The sequence below is a fragment of the Tamandua tetradactyla genome, chromosome 2 (assembly GCF_023851605.1).
Source record: "Tamandua tetradactyla isolate mTamTet1 chromosome 2, mTamTet1.pri, whole genome shotgun sequence".
Classification (NCBI taxonomy): Eukaryota; Metazoa; Chordata; class Mammalia; order Pilosa; family Myrmecophagidae; genus Tamandua; species Tamandua tetradactyla.
In genome coordinates, this window is record NC_135328.1 from 96,372,566 (window position 1) to 96,381,028 (window position 8,463).

At 36.7% G+C, this 8,463-nt stretch overlaps 1 long non-coding RNA gene across 2 annotated transcripts; it reads left to right on the forward strand.

Annotated features, from left to right (window-relative positions):
• The first annotated feature begins 354 nt into the window (after positions 1–354).
• On the forward strand, positions 355–7,915 carry LOC143661159 (uncharacterized). 2 transcript variants are annotated; one of them, XR_013164420.1, is made up of 3 exons: positions 355–388; positions 7,008–7,160; positions 7,826–7,915. It is a non-coding gene; the product is annotated as an uncharacterized LOC143661159 (long non-coding RNA). The 2 variants fall into 2 exon arrangements; XR_013164418.1 differs by lacking the exon at positions 355–388 and adding an exon at positions 426–735.
• The last annotated feature ends 548 nt before the right edge of the window (positions 7,916–8,463 follow it).

The window sequence follows — 8,463 nt, forward strand, 5'->3', positions numbered from 1 at the left end:
TAGGGACTTCCAGAAATTGAACCTACATATATATATCCTAAGTTACTCCCAGTTTCACCCTGAGAGGTTAGCAATGGAATTCAAGTAGCAATAACAAAACAGCAGTTCTATGGAAACATCCCAAACTGATGTGTGGGAACCACATGCCTCTTTGCCCCAATTTTTTTCAGAGTTTCCCGGGAGTGTTACATGTTTCCCTGAGAACTAGCTCTAGTTCTCTAAACTTTCATAACATACCTGTCATTTTCCTTCTCTGGCATCCTCTGACCATTGCTAATGCCACCAAAAGGGGCCACTGTGCTCTCATCATCCAAAGCACACAATCCATTGTAAAGTCTCTGCCATAAAAGAATTATGACATCCTCTTGAGCTTTTTTCTTGGTTTCCAGTGAGTATGGTTTCTCTCGCTGCTCAGTCTACTGGATCTGTTTGAGGCTAACTGTGGTCGCACAATTACTTCAATTAGGCAAAATCAACTTACGTCATTCTTCATTACAATTTTTTTTAGATATTTTAGTGACTCACCTTCCTCTCTCCCTCTGTTTCTCCCTGATTTTGTCTCTCTCTCTCTCTCTCTATATATATATGTATATGTATGTATCTATTTCTCTCTATTTACCCTTAACTTACTCTGCAGTCTTTCTTCCCAGGAATTAAGAAAATGACCCAAATCAATTCCAGTGAGCTTAAGGGAAAAATGAGAAATTTACTGCACAGATGTGGAGGTATTTCAAGGTCAGATATTCAAGCTTTATAAGGGTATGCAACCAGGAACTGCAACAATCAGTTATACCCTATTTATAAAGTCATAGACCTCTCTTGCAAGTTTGCTTCATATTTATTTTTCTCTGAAACCAGCTTTCTCTGTTTCTCTATGTATAAGACAGAGAATGGCTGCCCTATCTTGATGATGACTTTCTGTCTGAGTATTTAATGAAAATTAACCAGAGTTTCTAGTTGGCCAGTGTGGGGCAGGTGTCCATCCCTGGTTTTATTAGCTATTGTCATAGATTATGTGATCTATTGCCTTATTAGTACATACAATAGTAGAATTTCTAGTAGTGTGAGCAGTGCTTTGGGTGAAGAACATTTCTAGGAAAAGGCAGGGATGGGCAGGTACCACAGGAGATGTTTACTGTGTTAACTTGGGGCTAAATTTGCATTTCTCTATTTATGCCCTTTGGATGAGTCCTTCCCAGGGGACTTCTCAGCACTCATGTGAATACATTTCTTCTGGACGGTTTACCCAGTCTTCCCCAGATATGCTCAGTCATGCCTCAATCCCCACATGAACATAGCCTTTCTTCTCAAGCTAATATCCCTTTTATAAATAATTACAAATTGAACATCCTGTTCTAGGTAGTATGAAAAGTAAGAAGGATCACCTGTAAAACCTTATAGAAAAGACACATCCTTGGCATGATAGGTTAGATAAGAAAGTTTTAAACTCATCAATTATCTAAATTTACAGGTAACACAAGTTGATTTGTCAGCCAACTGACAGCTGAATTTCCGCATCTGCATCCAAATTCTCTAAAAATTTGAGTACCTATGAGATAAATCTACTCTCAGAATCTGTTAGTTTTGGTTTAACATTCCTACCATAATCACTGATCCATTTACTTTGCCTAAAGAAGGAGGGATATGTGAGATTAACAGATAGTTATAAATTTGGAATTTATCAGTTGAAAAGGTTGCCTTATGCTCTAAACAAAACAAGAAAAAAAAGCTACAACAAAATCCAAAATCACAAAAACAAGAGTGGTAAGAAATACTAGCTGAGATAGTACAGTTCGAGGACTAGCTACTCCGAATACAAAGCAGATGCCCAGCAGTGTATCTGGGGCAGTTGATGCTGTGTTTGCTAAGTGGGCACCATTGAGATTTCCAGCTCATTTGGCAACTCCATGTTTTTGGCAACTCCGTTTAAATTGTGTTTAATGTTGAAGGTAGAAGCCTTGGGTCTTGCTTTTGAAGGTTTTTTTTTTTTTTAATGAAGTTTGTCTTCAGTGTGCTTCAGCTTTTTCCTGTCTTGTTTTTTCCCTCCAGTTTTATAGAATGTGAACATATACATTATTATACATGGAAAGCAAATGATGCCAGAACTTATGAACTGTTGGGCTGCAGGTCTCTCAGCTGCTTGTTCATGCTGGAGATTTCTGAGTTCTCACATCACTGCACTTTAATCCCATGAAACCCTGGGAATAGTGTAAGTCATCTTCCTTGCTATGCAATTGTTACAGCAAAGCATATGACTTCCTCATAAAACTAGCCTCATTTTCTCTCCCCAGTGGAATAAATTATTTAATAATTAAATGCACAGACAAGAAGGCATCATGATATACCAGAAAGAGTACGCGTCTTCAAAACAGACTTCAGTTTGAATCCAACCTCAATCACTTGCTCTTTTGGCCTTGTTTACTCTTTAAACTAAAATAGGTACAATGATATTGATCTCATAGAGGTGTTGGTAAAGTTGAATGAAAAATATGTAAATATATGTGTTAAATAAATGTAATTTTTCTTCCTCTTCATTGCCTCAAAGGTTGTGAAAAGGATTAGATGGGGCATGTATGTGGATAGTTCTTGTGTGTTTTGGGGTCAAGGAATCCCTTGACAATTTCATGAACGCTATGGACTTTTTCCAGGATCTGGAGGGATCCCACATAGACATAATTGATGAATGAATGAATTAGGCTACACTTTGGTTCATGGATCAATCACCTGAAGCATAATGATGGACCAACAAACTAAGAATCTTTGGGTTACAAAACAAGTAATCAATAATGTTTATTGCCATCTCCTAACCTTTTCTTTGTTCTGAACCAAATACCTAGTCAAGACTGACCTTAACATATAGGACCAATGTGAAATTAAGGACTTCCTCAAAGAGAGCCTGTTCTCTCCATACCAAGAACTTTCATTTAAGGCTTAGAACACTGTTAAAAGGCTAAATTTTAGTAACTGTCTTGAAAACAAATTGCAGACCCGGAGGCCCTGGGTGCTTGCCTGGAGAGGGAAGGAAGGAGAACAAGTGATCCACTAATAGTTTGGGAGAAAGAATTGGAGAACAAGAGCCTGGGGAATATTAGGGTTCTCTTTACTTGCTTTGCAATTTAATCAAGTTCCTCTAGTTTGAAAATATATAATGAGTTAAATCATGTACTTATTTACATTTTTCTGTGTTTCTTTTAAGAACAAAGTAAAACATGCCTGATTTAAAAAAATATATATATATATATAAATAACAGAAAGAATAAAACAAAACCTTAAACTCTAGTCTACAATTCTACTCCTGCGCAGTGACAATCTCTTTCTTATGAGAAAACCCCGCTAGTTTTAATCTTCTTATTTATTTCCACTTAGATATTTTATGAACTTCCTTCTATGATAAGTGAGGATTTAACTTACATCACTTACTTAGGAGCTAGAGAGAGACAGAAACAGAGACAGAAACAGAAGGAGAAAGAGAATAAATCTAGTATAGCATTCAGTGAGCCATTTCAGTTGGAAATGTGTGCTTCTCTTTAGATCTGAGAAGTTTTCTCTTATTATTTCTATGTAAATTTCTTCCCCTTCATTTTCTTTGTTCTTTTTCTTTCTGGAAATTCCTTTAATCAGATTCTGCATCTCCTCATAAATTCTCTTTCTCTCTTTATAACATGTTCTGGGAAAGTATCTTGCCTTTATCTTCCTGTATTTCCTTTGAATCTGTTTTTGGTAATTACGTTTTTTTTAATTTCCAACAGCTTATTCTTGTTTGGTTATTTCTTATATTGATAGCACCCTGTTCTTGTTTTATGTCTGCAATATCTTCTTAATTCTCTCTTAGGAAAAGAGAGGATTATTTTTTAAAATACCTTTTTTCTTCCCAAATTATCTGTTTCTGCTCAGATAGTATTTATATTTACTTAATTTGGTCTTTCAATTCATGCTGAAGGTTTTGAATATATCTGGGAGCCCCTGGTTGTTAAGTTCATGTCTGAATAAAGGGACACAGCGAGATCTGTGGATGTGGAGGTGGGGCTTGTAGACTGACTACTGTGTAATCAACAGGGTGATAGCTTGGAGGGTGGGGCCCAGAAGTCAAAATGAAGTGTTTATTTGGAATTTTACCCTTCCTAATTCTTTTCCAGATGGTTCACATTCTGTTCAATTTCTGTGGAAAGAAGCTTCTTGGTTTTACTTGTTTGTTTGTCGTTTTTTGCTTAGGGGCAAATCCTTAGTTGGCTGTTGGCTTTGCCTATGGGGAGGAAGAAGTTATCTTCTGTATTTAGGCTTTCAGATGAGCCTCCTGTTTTTACTCCTCATCCTTCTTTCTTCTCTCGACCATATTGCAGCTGCCAGGCCTGCAGCCTCATGGAGAATTCTTGGCAGAAGAGAAATTTCCTCCTGTGCTGTGCTGCTCTGCAAGGCTCTTAGGTTGAAGCTTTTTCTACTTCTTTTTCTATCTATGGTCATTTTTCCATTTGCTTTTCATATTTGAGAAATTTGCTGAAATATATTGTCTGATGGTAGACACCTCCTACTTGCTCAACTGAATAGGTTTATATGTTAAGAAAATCCATCATTATAATTTACATTGAGTGCCAGAAGCAAAGAAGGTGACTGAGTCAGCGGAGTAAGCATTCTCGATGTGGAAGTCACAACAACCTCTCCCTTCTTCAGTTCTCTAGGACCCTGAAATTTTTAGGGTGTCCTCAAGCAACTGTTGCAAGAGAACTCTCTCTCCCGTTCATTGACCCTGGCTCAGTCTTTTTGCATCGTCTTTCTTCCACACTACTGCAACATGCAGCAAAATATCCTCTGACAAGGCAGATCTCCCCTCCCTTCCTGGGACATCACTTAGGGAGTAGAAATTTTCATCTCAGTCTACATTTCTTTCTCGAATATTCTTTCTTCTCAAAGTCGAGGGAGGGATAATGTAAGCATTCTTAGCATTGCCCAAATTCTATGTTGTGGGAATGGGGAGTAGGAAAAGCTGTTAATTACTATATTTAATGGTTGTTAACCCATCAAAAATGAAAGAATGAATTTCCCTGGGGCAATAAAACAGTAAGGTCAAGTCTTTTTCTTTACAGAGGAATAAAGCAAGGTAGTTGGGCAATGAAAGACGAAGGTGAGAGAAAGCCACCTGCTTGAGAAACTGTTTTTCATATAGGAAAAGGTATTTTCTGTATCTAAAAATTAAATAATGGATAAAACTTTGAATAGGGGAAATGACAGAATAAAGCCTTTGTTTATATTTCTCGAGTAGCATTGCGTTCTGTTAACTCAAACTGCTAAAATGACTTTTGAGTCTTATTCAAAGTCATGGAGATATAAATCCTCTGAAGTTGTCTCCCCCACCTCAGTCATAAATACAAGAAGTGAAGGCCAGTAAATCTGCCATTTCATAGCAAAAACAACACTGTGACAACTTAACTGATTCCCTTACACTACTTCTATTATACAGAGAAAGGTTTCTCCTTTGACAGAGAAAGCCCTCCTTCATGGATTACTAGGAAGGGCAAAAATGTCTATCTTGATGATATAGAACATCATACTGGAATATAGAAATAAGACAAAGAAACAAGGCTGCTCTCCTTAATGCTTTTGTTATTTCCTTCTCTCTCCCACCCTCTTACTTTTTCATATTCTTTCTAAATACAATTTTTAAGTGGATGCTTTAACGTGCAAGTTGGACTGTTTCAGTGCTAAGCATTTGGTGAACCTCACAGAGTGGCTCTAATCTAGGTTTCTATCCTTTCCCTTCTCTTACTCAAACTGTTCTAGTCACTGTCCCTTGAACACGCTGCAAGCCTTCCTATTCTCATGCTACGGTGTATATTGTTTTCATCTTCTGAAAAGTAGTCCTCCCACTTATATGTCTACAAGTCTACTCAAACTTCAAGGTTCTGTTCAAATCCCATCTTTGCTGTGCAGTCATTGCTGACCTCCTCTACCTGAAGCTGTCTCTCTGCATTTGTACTACTCATCTTGTCTGTTTTGTAGTTAGATTCTTTTGTGCACGTTGTAGGCTAGTATCTCTTCTAATGGAGCAGGATTACTCAGACTTTCAGTTTTTGTGGGCCAATTCCCAGTAGAGTACTTTACAAAACGAGCAGCAGTTTTAGAAAAATTTTAAAAAGAAAAGATGCATACCAATTTCATACAAAATCTGACTATTTTAAAAATTAAAAATAATAGCTGTTTAATGTTAGGTTGGGGGAATAAGGGAAGGCTCTATGGCTAGAATCATGACGTTACTTGGGAACTGGAGATAGACCGTTACAACCAAGGCTTTTACTCAGCAGACATCTGTTCACTCATTGCTCAACAGACATCTGACCACCCGCTGCTCAGCCCACTTGTATAACGATCCTTTGCTTAATGTGCTGCCCCTTTCATGTCATCCCCTAACCCCTGCCCTTAAAAACTGCACGCGCCAAAGCCCCGCGCACGGACTCACCTCACTCCATCTTGGGTTCGGTGAGCTCTGTCCGGGAGCATAGCCAATAAAGCATGCTCACTTAAAATCATTTTGTCTACTTTCCTTTCTCTCAAATACCTCATATCTTAAAACTTTTCATTTTGTATCTGCGAGAAGAATAATACTGTTGATATCTAATAAAGTACCTATAGGTAATTAAGAGACAAATAGCTCAATCCCTAGGTCAGCTTCCTCATCCCGTCATTTTTTTCCTCATTCATTATTACTGCTAAATTAGAAAACTCTAGTTCACATTTGATAGTTTTCAGACAGTTATGGACATTAGACACGTACATAGACCAGAAATTAGGGATGGATTTCTCATTAAAAAATAACTACACCACTACATTATCCTTTAGCACCCCTACTACAAATCTGAAGAGAGGAATTATTTATCTTGGGAGAAAAGAGGGAAGGACTCTTAATCCACATTTTTTATTACATTTGACTCTGTCAAGTATTTCTTTATGGTATATGTCAGTTTGTGGATGTGAGTTTAAATGTATGCAATAATAGTTTATGATTTTTTTCTTAGATGATTAAAGAGATTCATTAAGTGATGGAAAAAGGTCAAATCACGATGATTCAGCTATTTTCACAATTGTGACATCCTGAAAATGCCAGTTATCTTATATGCCACATTGAAATTCATTGAAAACTTGAGGAACTATGTTCAAGATATTCAACGGTAATTGTTAACATAAATAATATATATTGAATGATAATTATACACAATGCAAACATCATTTCCCTTGACAGCAAATGTTCCCGTGTATGGTAAAACACATGGATACTATTTTCTTTGCCAAAAAAGCTGAAAAGATATACAATTAATAGCTGTAATTTGGTGGCTTTCAAATGTCATTGTTTCCCTCAAAACTGAAAAAATATTACAAGTAATATGATTGGCCACTCACCTGTATTCTGTGAATAAAATACTCGTGGATAGGCATTTAGAGGAAACTTTTTCTTTGTCAAGTGATACCCTTCTTTTTTGCACATATAATTGGTATAACAGTCAGTGCTTATACCATGACAATCTATGTCATAGTGCATAAAGCTCCACTAAACAAACAAGTGAATGGGCAAAAGTCTTCAGTAGAGTTTTCAGTGTATGAACAAACAAAAAGTCATCTACTACTTGTTTGCATAACAAAGGTGGTTTTGCCAAATGTCAACTAATGGCACACCTGATAGAAATTGCTCTTATTTTTAATGTTTTTTTAATTCTGAAATATAACATATATACAAAAAAAACCAATTAATTTCCAACTACATTTAACAATAAATGTAGAACAGATTTTAAAGTTTGATATGGGTTACAGCTCCATGATTTTTCATTTTTTCTTCTAGGTGCTTCAAGACACTGGAGACCAACAGAAATATTAATATAATGATTCAACAACCATACTCATTTGTTAAAACCTACTTTCTCTGTATTACTCCACTATCACCTTTGATCTTTCTCCCACTCTTTAGGGGTTTTGGGCTATGTACATTCTAACTTTTCATGTTGGAAGGGGCTGATGATAATACGAAATAGTGGGCTAGAACTAGCTGATGTTCTGGAGAGGCTGGCCCCTTTACATTTCAGGACTTATCCTATGTAATTGCTCTTTAATATAGTATGACACTGATATTCCAAAATGTTATATTATAGAGGAATTTTACTGCTAGTTTGCTTAGTGTGGTGGTTTAAAAACATGTCCACAAAATTTTTGACATTCCTCCCTTCAAAATCTCACCTCTGATTCCCCTTCCCTCTAGTGTGGACTGGACTTAGTAGTTGACATCTAACAAATAGAATGTGGTAGAAATAGCATGAGATCTATGAGATTAGGTCAATAAAGCCTTGAGACTCCTTTCTTGCTCTCTTCTTTGGATCACTCACTCTGGGAATCCAGCTTCCATGTCATGAGGACACTCAAGAAGCCGTATGGTACAACTGCAACTAAAAGAATAAAATACCTAGGAATAAATTTAACTAAAGA